The sequence below is a fragment of the Coregonus lavaretus genome (genome assembly GCF_964263955.1).
Source record: "Coregonus lavaretus genome assembly, chromosome: 32".
In the NCBI taxonomy this organism is placed as follows: domain Eukaryota; kingdom Metazoa; phylum Chordata; class Actinopteri; order Salmoniformes; family Salmonidae; genus Coregonus; species Coregonus lavaretus.
In genome coordinates this window covers 23,071,878-23,085,634 of record NC_140019.1, presented here as the reverse complement: position 1 = coordinate 23,085,634, position 13,757 = coordinate 23,071,878, and positions in this window count along the sequence as shown.

Sequence of the window (13,757 nt, the reverse complement as noted above, 5' to 3'; positions counted from 1 at the left end):
ATAATAACTATCATAGACTACAGAGACACCACACAATAACTATCATGACTACAGAGACACCACATGATAACTATCATAGACTACAGACACCACATAATAACTATCATAGACTACAGAGACACCACATAATAACTATCATGACTACAGCGACACCACATAATAACTATCATGACTACAGAGACACCACATAATAACTATCATGACTACAGAGAAACCACATAATAATTATCATAGACTACAGAGACACCACATAATAACTATCACGACTACAGAGACACCACATAATAACTATCATGACAACAGACACCACATAATAACTATCATGACTACAGAGACACCACATAATAACTATCATAGACTACAGACACCACATAATAACTATCATAGACTACAGAGACACCACACAATAACTATCATGACTACAGAGACACCACATAATAACTATCATGACTACAGAGACAACACATAATAACTATCATAGACTACAGACACCACATAATAACTATCATAGACTACAGAGACACCAGACAATAACTATCATAACTACAGAGACACCACATGATAACTATCATAGTCTACAGAGACACCACATATTAACTATCATAGACTACAGAGACACCACATAATAACTATCATGACTACAGAGACACTACATAATAACTATCATAGACTACAGAGACACTACATAATAACTATCATAGACTACAGAGACACAACATACTAACTATCATGACTACAGAGAAACCACATAATAACTATCATGACTACAGAGACACCACATATTAACTATCATGACTACAGAGACACCACATAATAACTATCATGACTACAGAGACACCACATAATAACTATCATGACTACAGAGACACCACATAATAACAACATTCAATCTCATCGTTTTCCAAAATAACCGTAATAGTTGTTATTGGAGGTTGTTTTGGCCTAATAATGTATGGGTTTTGCTTATTGTTGTGATGGAAAACAAATCAGAAATCATAACCAATATAAGGGCATATGAATTATGAATTTAGTTTGATGATGACTAAGTGAAACATTCAATTTATTTTAATGAGTTGTGCCTAAAGCTGTAGCTAAGATACAAAGCTTGCAAGTTGGCAAAGTCCTGCTATTTCTTCTCACTTACACAATGTCACGATCGTCTGAAGAAGCGGACCAATACGCAGCGCGTGGAGTGAACATGATGACTTTATTTAATAAAGCAACCACGAAAAACAACAAATGACGATAGTGAAGTCCTCTGTAACACTGACAGAAACATGGAACAACAGGAACAACAGGAACAAAAACCCACAAACACAAGGTGAAAAACACACAGTATAAATATGGCTCCCAATCAGAGATAACGAGCCGACAGCTGACACTCGTTACCTCCGATTGGGAGTCACCAGACCAATTACCACAAAACACAAACAAATGAAACACACCCAACCCAACACCACCAAAAGAAATACAACCCTGGCTCTAATTACACAGTCCCGAAGCCAGAGTGTGACAGTACCCCCCCCCAAAGGCGCGGACTCCGACCGCGCCTAACCCAAAAAATGGGGAGGGCTGGGTGGGTGTTGCTCCACGGAGGCGGCTCTGGCACTGGTCGTGGTCCCCACCCCACCATAGTCACTACCCACTTAAGTAGCCTCCTCCAATTGACCACCCTACATCCTAACCCACCTGGATTAAGGGGCAGCACCGGACTAAGAGGCAGCACCGGACTAAGGGGCAGCACCGGACTAAGGGACAGCACCAGGATAAGAAGCAGCACCGAGCTAAGGGGCAGCACCGGACTAAGGGGCATCACCAGGATAAGGGACAGCACCAGGATAAGGAGCAACACCGAGCTAAGGGGCAGCACCGGACTAAATGGCGGATCCTGGCTGGCTGGCTCTGGCGGATCCTGGCTGGCTGGCGGATCCCGGCTGGACGGCTCTGGCGGATCCCGGCTGGACGGCTCTGGCGGATCCCGGCTGGACGGCTCTGGCGGATCCCGGCTGGACGGCTCTGGCGGATCCCGGCTGGACGGCTCTGGCGGATCCCGGCTGGACGGCTCTGGCGGATCCCGGCTGGACGGCTCTGGCGGATCCCGGCTGGACGGCTCTGGCGGATCCTGGCTGGACGGCTCATGGCTGGCTGACGGATCTGGCTGCTCATGGCTGGCTGACGGATCTGGCTGCTCATGGCTGGCTGACGGATCTGGCTGCTCATGGCTGGCTGACGGATCTGGCTGCTCATGGCTGGCTGACGGATCTGGCTGCTCATGGCTGGCTGACGGATCTGGCTGCTCATGGCTGGCTGACGGATCTGGCTGCTCATGGCTGGCTGACGGATCTGGCTGCTCATGGCCGACTGACGGATCTGGCTGCTCATGGCTGGCGGAAGGCTCTGGCTGATCCTGTCTGGCGGAAGGCTCTGGCTGATCCTGTCTGGCAGAAGGCTCTGGCTGATCCTGTCTGGCAGAAGGCTCTGGCTGATCCTGTCTGGCAGAAGGCTCTGGCTGATCCTGTCTGGCGGAAGGCTCTAGCTGATCCTGTCTGGCGGAAGGCTCTAGCGGCTCCGGTCTGGCGGACGGCTCTGATGGCTCATGGCAGACGGGCGGCTTTGCAGGCTTTGGGCAGACGGGCAGTTCAGGCCCCGTTGGGCAGACGGCAGACTCTGGCCGTCTGAGGCGCACCGTAGGCCTGGTGCGTGGTGCCGGAACTGGAGGTACCGGGCTAAGGACACGCATCTCAGGGCTAGTGCGGGGAGAAGCAACAGGGCATGCTGGACCCTGGGGACGCACATACGGCCTAGTGCGTGGTGCCGGAACTGGTGGTCCCGGGCTGAGGACACGCATCTCAGGGCTAGTGCGGGGAGTAGCAACAGGGCATGCTGGACCCTGGGGACGCACATACGGCCTAGTACGTGGTGCCGGAACTGGTGGTCCCTGGCTGAGGACACGCATCTCAGGGCTAGTGCGGGGAGCAGCAACAGGACACACAGGAGGCTTGGTGCGAATAGCAGGAACGGGCTGGACCAGGCTGGCGACTCGCACCCCTGGTTTGGTGCGAGTGGCAGGAACAGGCCGGGCCGGGCTGGCGACGCATACCGTAGGCTTCGTACGTGGCACAGGAACCGGCCGGGCTGGGCTGGCGACGCACACCGTAGGTTTCCTACGTGGCGCAGGAACAGGCCGGGCTGGGCTGGCGACGCACACCGTGGGCTTGCTGCGTGGAGTAACAACAGGCCGGTCCGTACTGGGAACACACACCACTGGCCTTAACCGGGGCTCAGGAACGGGCCGGACCGGACTGGTAACACACCTCAGTCTCTCACGCCGTGCCACAACAACTTCCCTCCCTCTACTCGCCAATGGCTCCCGTACTCCGGTAGCCTTCTCTCCACGTCTACCTGTGGCAGCCTCCTGCTGCCCAGCCGCCCAAGTCATGTGCCCCCCCCAAAAAATTTCTTGGGGTTGCCTCTCGTCCACGGGCTTCCAGCCTCGCCTCCGTGCTGCCTCCTCATACCACCTCCTCTCGGCTTTCGCTGCCTCCAGCTCTTCACGAGGGCGGCGATATTCTACCGGTTGTGCCCAAGGACCCTCTCCAGCCAGTATCTCCTCCCATGTCCATGAATCCTTGACAGGTGGATACTGTTGCCGCTTGACACGCCGCTTGGTCCTTTGATGGTGGGTTTTTCTGTCACGATCGTCTGAAGAAGCGGACCAATACGCAGCGCGTGGAGTGAACATGATGACTTTATTTAATAAAGCAACCACGAAAAACAACAAATGACGATAGTGAAGTCCTCTGTAACACTGACAGAAACATGGAACAACAGGAACAACAGGAACAAAAACCCACAAACACAAGGTGAAAAACACACAGTATAAATATGGCTCCCAATCAGAGATAACGAGCCGACAGCTGACACTCGTTACCTCCGATTGGGAGTCACCAGACCAATTACCACAAAACACAAACAAATGAAACACACCCAACCCAACACCACCAAAAGAAATACAACCCTGGCTCTAATTACACAGTCCCGGAGCCAGAGTGTGACACACAATGTGGAAAATAACACGTCATAGGTTTACTGTACACAGACGCGCACACGCACATGCACACACACTAACTTAAATTATTGATTTGTAGTTTTGATTAGATTCAGTTATCGAATAGGGCACGAGGAGCATTTTGAAAAATGTATGCTCCTTTGAAATAAACATGAAAACTAATATAAGATCTTCAGTCATGCCTTTTCAATAATTCACCCAATTTACATATTATTATTGGCATATCTCATTACTCCTGACTGAGACACACTTACATATTCAAAACTATCATTAGTCTGGTATTCTGTTGCATAAATTAACATGAATAATGAACAACGAGGGCCCTTTAAAGATGATTTGAAGAAATGCCCTTGTTGTAGGATACATGTATGAACATGAGGCTACATGCCTGTGAAAATGATATCAATGCCCATTAAAGGGGCACACAGCAGTTACTACATCCATGTTCGGACTAATAAATTAATGATATGTACCCATTGATTCTTGAAGAGTATAACTCACAAATGTCTCATGAGTTTAGTTCCACTGTTGTACCCCATCAGAACCCAAAATATAAGCTTGTTTTATGCCAATGTTTGTAAACAAAGTAAATGTAAACAAACGCTATATAGCCTCAAAACATGGTTAAAACTGTAATTTTGATACCATGAATGGTCAGCCCCATCCCTCAGCTTTTTACCGAAACAGGGGTGGGGAGGACACTTTGTTCAACTGCTGATTGACGCTTTAAGACCAAATAACCTTTAAAACAACTTAGTCAAGGGCCTAAGCTTAAACTAAAAACATCATAACAAAAAATGCATAAATTCATATTTGTAGTTTTCAGTCCAATGGTGACATAGGAAAGCTACATTTAGTATGCCATCCTATTTAACATGGGTTGTACTATGCATGTCTTATAATAATCTGTATCAAAACATTACCTGTGTTTGTAAAAAGAGCAAAATGATTAATTCCCCAACTAGCACCCCCCTTCTCAGACCTTACACACAGGATCTGTGTGCTTTGGAGAAGAGCCAAATGAGAAACATATGTTAGGGTGTGTGTGTGTGTGTGTGTGTGTGTGTGTGTGCTGGTGTGTGTATGTGTGTACATCTGTGCTTGTGTGTGTGTGTATTTCTTCTCTATGAATTTTTCTCTGATGACAAAAGGCTACATCTACCTTTGTAAATATGGCTCTTAAAAAACAGGAATCGTATTAATTGCAGACCGCTGGACTGCCAGCTGAGCCTGTTATGATAGCCCTCCCCACCTCCCCCACACAATCACCATATTAATAACAACTCCTATTGTCTTTCATTTCTGCATCCTCTTCACCTCACCGGTGACCGGACCTGTCACTGTTCGGGGATCAAGTGGAGGTTTTGGTGGTCTTTTTTGCCAGGGGTGTAAGTAAGTATTAGCTTACAGCCTCAGGCATATTCTCTCCAAATGGCCCTGTTATGTGAGCCAAGTGCCCTCCACATTTAGCTGGGCCAAGAGGGGAGCGGAGAACTAATATCCTTAATTGTCCTAACTGCGTCTAGAGTCCTGTGAAACCTCAGTAAACTGCAGTAGTAGAACTTGGAGAACTGACTGCAGTGACGGCTATTATAATCTAATTTCTAATTTAATTTAGGAAAACCTCAATATGAGGGTGTGATTCCGTGCTTGAAAAAGAATCTTATATCAGAAAAGTATCTGTCTAGCTATATTTCCTCTGAGATTAATTATGCATGGTTCTTGACCAATAAACTTTATAAAATAAATAAATAAACTTGACCCAACCATTAAGAAGATTAACACTCACTTACATGCCAATCCTACTTTTAAGGCTTTCCATAGCATCGAGTCATAATTCTACACCATCTACAGCATGGTATCATGCTCTGTTAATGTAATAAAAGCCTGTGACCTTACATTCGACCTAAATATGACAACATCTGCTAACATGACGTGTGGCATCTATGTAACAACTTATGATAAATGCTTTCAACCCTAAGCCATGTGCAATCTGTTGATAAGACAGGTAATATGTTAGTCTTTGATAAATAAGCCATCACGACAAGGAGCCACACCAATAAAGTAAGAATAATGCCATTGTGATGGTGTTGTTAGCTGTCATGTCATTCCATTCATGTGCTTTATGTGATAGGCTATGTGTGCACACAGGAAGTACTCATACATGAAAGCATTGCCTTGGGTATCAGCGTTGTGTATTTCAGTGTAAAGTCTTATGGTTGCATCCTAAGGATATAAGATGAATACAACATTGCCGCAATAGGTTTAGAGACAGTATTCTCATTACAAACATCTCACAGCTAACCAAATGGAAGACAACTGAATATGAGCAAAATCATGAGTTCAAATCCTGTTTCGATTAAGCTCTGTAGAAACATCTGTATAGGGGAACGTATGATGCTAATGTCCTGACTTTTATTTTAAGGAACAGGAGGAAGTATTCGAAGTATTCAAGAAAATAAAGTCTAGCAATTCTCATCCTGTGCAATGATTTGATGACACAAGGTCCATTTAATTACAGGGAAATACTTATCATGCAAATGTTTATTATGTTGCCTTATCTTAAACAGTCCAGATAAGAGTTAGCACCATCTAGTGTTGGACTATGGGGATAGAAACATTGATTTTTCAATATACAGATATTAAAGAGGTTAAACATATATAGTCTTCATTCTGTGTATTTCTTATCCCCCCCTCTCACACACAACACATGACTGCTTAGGTTCTAGGTTCTCAGGGGTAGTGGTGGGGTCTACTCCCATGCAAGCTATATAACCCTGTAGCAGGCAGGCTAACGGGGCTAACCACTACCATCTGTCCTCACGTTACATACATGCCCACCCCACCACACTCTCTTTCAGGTCTCAATGGCTTCCACATGGCACCCTGCCATCTCAGACATAACCTCCCCTCTCTAACCCCCTACCCACCCCCCAATAACAACAACATTCGAAGGGGATTGGGAAAATGGGTCTGTGGGTAGGAGGGGGTCCGTTTAATCAGGATATTCATCTCCAGGGGGTTTGTTTCAGGCCTGTGCTGGTGGAGGGGCCTCAGATGGGGCTATGGAGGATACTTGGGGCTATGGAGAATACTTGGCTCAACTACAGGGGGGAACCCAAGAGGAATTTTCTGTTCTACTCTATGGCTGGTGTCACTAAACGGTGTATCTTGGTTAATTCTCCATGTCTATCTTGTGGAGAGACCATGAAACAGTAAGGTGGTCAAAACTGCAATAATGTGTCCAATATGATATCAGCTAAATTGTCATAATCATTGATGCACAATACTAAGTTTTAAAACTGAGTGGTCACACAACTTGTTTCCTTCAGTCCACTAGTCTTGCGAGCTACACTCCTTAGTCTTGTTTTCGTGAGGAAACTGGAGATTGAGATTTAAGTCTCACTAAACAGAATGGAAGCTGGAGATCTAGGTTATTGTCTCACTAAACAGAATGGAAGCTAGAGATCGAGGTTATTGTCTCACGAAACAGAATGGAAGCTGGAGATTGAGGTTAAAGTCTCACTAAACTGAATGGAAGCTGGAGATCGAGGTTAAGGTCTCACTAAACTGAATGGAAGCTGGAGATCGAGGTTAATGTCTCACTAAACTGAATGGAAGCTGGAGATCGAGGTTAAGGTCTCACTAAATGGAATGGAAGCTGGAGATCGAGGTTAAACTGAATGGAAGCTGGAAATCAAGGTTAAGGTCTCACTAAACTGAATAGAAGCTGGAGATCGAGGTTAAGGTCTCACTAAACAGAATGGAAGCTAGAGATCGAGGAAAACGTATCACTAAACTGAATGGAAGTTGGAGATCGAGGTTAAGGTCTCACTAAACTGAATGAAAGCTGGAGATCGAGGTTAAGGTCTCACTAAACAAAATGAACAAATCACCCAGTCATTTCATCTTGGCAAATGCAAATTTTCCAATCCCGCAACGGCAAACAGGAAAATCATTTTAACCACTTTCATAGCCCTTCCACTCTAAATGAATAAAACAAACAATAACCCATATATATTACTCTTGTTCTGTCATCCTATATATCGTCCTATACATTGTCCTATATATCATCCTATACAAAATCCATCATCCTATACATCATCCATAATCCTATATATCATCCTATACAAAATCCATCATCCTATATATCATTAATCATCATATACATCATCCTATATCATCATATACACTACCAGTCAAAAGTTTGGACACACCTACTCATTCAAGGGTTTTTCTTTATTTAAAAAATGTTTTACATTGTAGAATAATAGTGAAGACATCAAAACTATGAAATAACACATATGGAATGATGTGACCAAAAAAGTGTTAAACAAATCATAATATATTTTATATTTTATATTCTTCAAATAGCCACCCTTTGCCTTGATGACAGCTTTGCACACTCTTGGCATTCTCTCAACCAGCTTCATGAGGTAGTCACCTGGAATGCACTTCAATTAACAAGTGTGCCTTCTTAAAAGTTAATTTGAGCCAATCAGTTGTATTATGACAGGGTAGGGGGGGGTATAAAGAAGATAGCCCTATTTGGTAAAAGACCAAGTCCGTATTATGGCAAGAACAGCTAAAATAAGCAAAGAGAAATGTCCATCATTACTTTAAGACATGAATGTCAGTCAATAAGGAACATTTCAAGAACTTTGAACGTTTCTTCAAGTGCAGTCGCAAAAACCATCAAGCGCTATGATGAAACTGGCTCTCATGAGGACCGCCACAGGAATGGAAGACCCAGAGTTACCACTACTAAAGGACACCAATAATAAGAAGAGACTTGCTTGGACCAAGAAACACGAGCAATGGACATTAGACCGGTGGAAATGTGTCGTTTGGTCTGGAGTCCAAATTGGAGATTTTTGGAGGACTTTTTCTTTGCAACTCTGCCTAGAAGGTTTTCAGCTGTGCTAACATAATTGCAAAAGGGTTTTCTAATGATCAATTAGCCTATTAAAATGATAAATTTGGATTAGCAAACACAACGTGCCATTGGAAAACAGGACTGATGGTTGCTGATAATGGGCCTCTGTACGCCTATGTAGATATTCCATTAAAAATCAGCCGTTTCCAGCTACAATAGCCATTTACCTGATCAATTTGATGTTTTTTTTAATGGACAAAAAAATAGATTTTCTTTCGAAAACAAGGACATTTCTAAGTGACCCCAAACTTTTGAATGGTAGTGTATATATATTTAAAAAACGTATTTACATAAGTATTCAGAAACTTTGCTATGAGACTCGAAATTGAACTCAGGTGCATCCTGTTTCCATTGATCATCCTTGACATGTTTCTACAACTTGATTGGCGTCCACCTGTGGTAAATTCTATTGATTGGACATGATTTGGAAAGGCACACACACCTGTCTATATAAGGTACCACAGTTGACAGTGCATGTCAGAGCAAAAACCAAGCCATGAGGTCGAAGGAATTGTCCTTAGAGCTCCGAGACAGGATTGTGTCGAGGGAGATCTCTGGGGAAGGGTACCAAAACATTTCTGCAGCATTGAAGGTCCCCAAGAACACTGTGGCCTCCATCATTCTTAAATGGAAGAATTTTGGAACCACAAAAACTCTTCCTAGAGCTGGCCACCCTGCAAAACTGAGCAATCGGGGGAGAAGGGCCTTGGTCAGGGAGTTGACCAAGAACCCGATGGTCACTCTGACAGAGCTCCAGTGTTCCTCTGTGGAGATGGGAGAACCTTCCAGAAGGACAACCATCTCTGCAGCACTCCACCAATCAGGCCTTTATGGTAGAGTGGCCAGACGTTAGCCAATCCTCAGTAAAAGGCATATGACAGCCCGCTTGGAGTTTGCCAAAAGGCACCTGAAGGACTCTCAGACCATGAGAAACAAGATTCTCTGGTCTGATGAAACCAAGATTGAACTCTTTGGCCTGAATGCCAAGCATCATGTCTGGAGGAAAACTGCCACCATCCCTATGGTGAAGCATGGTGGTGGCAGCATCATGCTGTGGGGATGTTTTTCCGCGGCAGGGACTGGGCAACTAGTCAGGATTGAGAGAAAGATGAACGGAGCAAAGAACAGAGAGATCCTTGATGAAAAGGGTCTGAATACTTATGTAAATGTGATATTTATTTTATTTTTTTACACATTTGCACATTTCTAAAAACCTGTTTTTGCTTTGTCATTATGAGATATTGTGTGTAGATGGACGAGGAAAAAAAAACAATAATCAATTTTAGAATAAGGCTGTAACGTAACAAAATGTGGAAAAAGTCAAGGGGTCTGAATACATTCCGAATGCACTGTATCATCGTATACATCATCCTATACATCATCCTATATATAATCGTATACATCATCCTATACATCATCCTATATATCATCCTATATATATTCGTATACATCATCGTATACATCATCCTATTGGCTTAGCGGCTAAGTGTGAATGCAAATTCACCCTAGGACAATTATTAGGCCTTAGGTTTAAACTCTGCTATTTCTCACAGTGAGCTGCAGGAGCTATGGTTATAAGGCTTGGGTCCTGGTGATGACACATTATAATAAATCACAATGCCTGGAATGAATAGAAGAGAACAAGGAGGTGGTGTTCAGTCCTGCTGATATAGGGTGGCAGGGGGCAATTCATCTAGATGTGTGAGGGCCCCAGGCACATTCAACACGTCCCAGCTGCATTCATTAGCTCATGATGTTGTAGTGCTATAGAGTGATTGCCCGTGGGAATACATGCAGCCATTGTTTATCACAGAAAATATTTCACTTGATCAAAGATACCTCCCTGTGTTGCTCTCATTGTCAAGTAGCTATCTTGTCATAATGCTACTGATGCTATTGATCTGTGTAGTATGTGGTAGGCATATGGGGATCTCCTGTTGTGTTGTGTCATGTTGCTACAATTGTTCTTAAGAAGGATATTCATTGTTCAGTAATATTTTCAGCAACCTGGGCTTATCATATACAGTGAAACCAAGACATTTGAATATGTAATCAAATATTTTGTTAAAAAATAATGAAAATAAGATTCTGAATTTATTGTGTTTTCCCTGTAACCTTTTCAAAATGTATGTACTGTGTGTATGTGTTTATTTAACTGGCAAATCAAATCAATCTATCAATGTCAGATTTTCAGTGGACTGCATTTACTGTGCGTTGTCTTTTCCAAATCCACTCATCTATTATAAGTGTTAACATCAATCTATAGTTAGTTTTGTAAGCAACACATATTCCTTTGAATCATATTGGAGAATTTGTGACCTGTTTCAGAAAGCTAGGCGTATGTCACACGTCGCTACTTCACAGTAGAGGCAAATGCGTTTTATCAAAATTGTTTTTTTGGCAGAAATGCCTTCTGGAATATATAAACTTTCATGTGCCTTATTAACAAACTTGTATGCCATCTGTAAATACGAATACAATTGTTAAATTACGAGCCAAGTTGGTGTAGCCATGGAAAAAGAAGGGAATCTTCCCGCTAGCCATGATTGGCTGAGATAATGGATGGGCTGGACATGCAGAGAGATGAGTTTGGATTGGTCTGCCATGTCGCATGATTCTGTCTATAACGTGAACTGCTCAGTATGTGTAGATAATCCTTGCTACCACAGCTTTTTTGAAAGATATAACGTTAGCCATGGAGAACTGCAAAAGTGTTGCTCCTGCTCTCAACAACATTGCCGCCCTGAATTTAGCAGGCGCTATCGACAAAGATCAGTGGGAAAAACTTGTGATGGCCTACTTTGGTGCACACGATCAGTGTGAACCGGAGTGACTTGACACAACGCGGGCCAAACAAGATGTAGCTAGCTACAAACAAAACAGAGTTAAAAGTGTTCATCCATGTATACGGGTAAGAGTCTAGCTACATTCTTTATTCATATTTTTATATTTTCAGATATTATACATTTCTAATTTTCTCAGAAAGTCATATTCATTTCAAGTTAAAGCATACTGTTAGCTAGCTAGCAAACGTTAGCTTGCTGGCTTGCTAGCTAACGTTACGTGCATGATCTGTGTAACAATATTATTTGTATCTCATAAACTATTTGCATTGCTAGTTATAGTCTAATGTTAGCTAGCTAGCTAACATTGAACCTAGTTGGTTAGCTTTAGCTACGTGCAGATTCATACTACAGCATTTCATGCATGGTGGCTAGCTATGACAATCAGTTTGTATTACTAGTAGTATGAGTTGGGATTATGGTTCATTGTTTAGCTAGCTAGCTACATGTGTAAACAAAAGACTCCACTTCGCCAGATGATTACATGACCCATCAAGTTAGCCAGGTGTGTCTGGGGGTGATTACGGACATCTATTGTATTTCATGAACATGTGTACATGTCTAGACAATAGTGACCCATCCACTTAGCTAGGTGTGATTGGGGGGTGGTTATAGCATTTATTTCACATGACCCATCAATTTAGACAAGTGTGTATTTATAAAATATTTGTATCTGGACACTTTCTATTTTATATATTGCTACTATGCAAATATGCAAGTAACCATTTCACTGTACCGTTTACACCTTCTGTATCCTGTGCATGTGGCAAATAAACGTAGATTTTATTTGATATAGCGTGTGTTTACCAGAGATGGTAATGTGAAGAACAACATGACCTGCACCAAAGTCAGATTAGGATATAGGCCAAGAACTAGATAACGTGTATTTTTACCTGGAGTTTTTCCTTATTGTAGGCTACTACTTTCACCACTTTTAGTCTTGAAATATTTGGTTGTTTACTACACTACCTTACTCACTCTGTTTAGCACATGGCCTCACATGTGAATCCTTAAAGAGATGGGTGGGACTAAGGCTTAAGAGGGTGTGAACAATGCTGAATAGGTGTAGAGAAAGAAGAGCTCTCCAGTAGGTTTACCAAAACATTCAAGGGTAATTTTCTCAAAAGTGGGGTTAGAAGATTATCCACAGAATTACTTTCACATTATTCCTCAACTGCAGTGTATGATATACCATTTTGTAACTCTGAGTCTCTACTTTTATCCAATGTAAAAAAACACCATTCCAAATTTTGCTACATAAGACCGAATCGAGGTGGTCGGTCACATTTGACTGGTGAGGTGAGTTGTTATCCAGGACCACCACCTGGTGGGGAAGGCTATAGTATGTCACTGGAAATGACCATGAGTGAGCTAGATCAAGTCAAGGCAGGTAAATAACTTAACTGGTCTCCAATCCCATTCAAAATGGTATGTATTTAATGGTAGGTGAATACATCTAATTATGACCAGTGAAGTTCAATGAAATATCATATTATTGTGGATGAGGGGGGAGGTGGGCAGGGATCTGGATTTTAGTGGTGGTGAAACTGCTACAAATTCCTGATCCCCAAAATGTGTTTATTTTCTATAATAACTTTCAGCAGATCTGTATTCAATTCAAGGTGATGGTGATGTTGTAGTGTTTTGATTGTTTCTCACATATTATCAAATCAGATTGTGATTCATGTGGATTTTTATTCAAATTGAAACAGAGGAGGTAAACCCACATCAAACGGCACAAAAATACAAACAATTTGTGATGAGATACTGATAATAGTACTTGGAGTACATTTACATTTACGTCATTTAGCAGACGCTCTTATCCAGAGCGACTTACAAATAGGAGTACTTCTTCAACCAACCATTCACACGCATATCGAGTACACTCGACACAAGACACAGAGTAAGG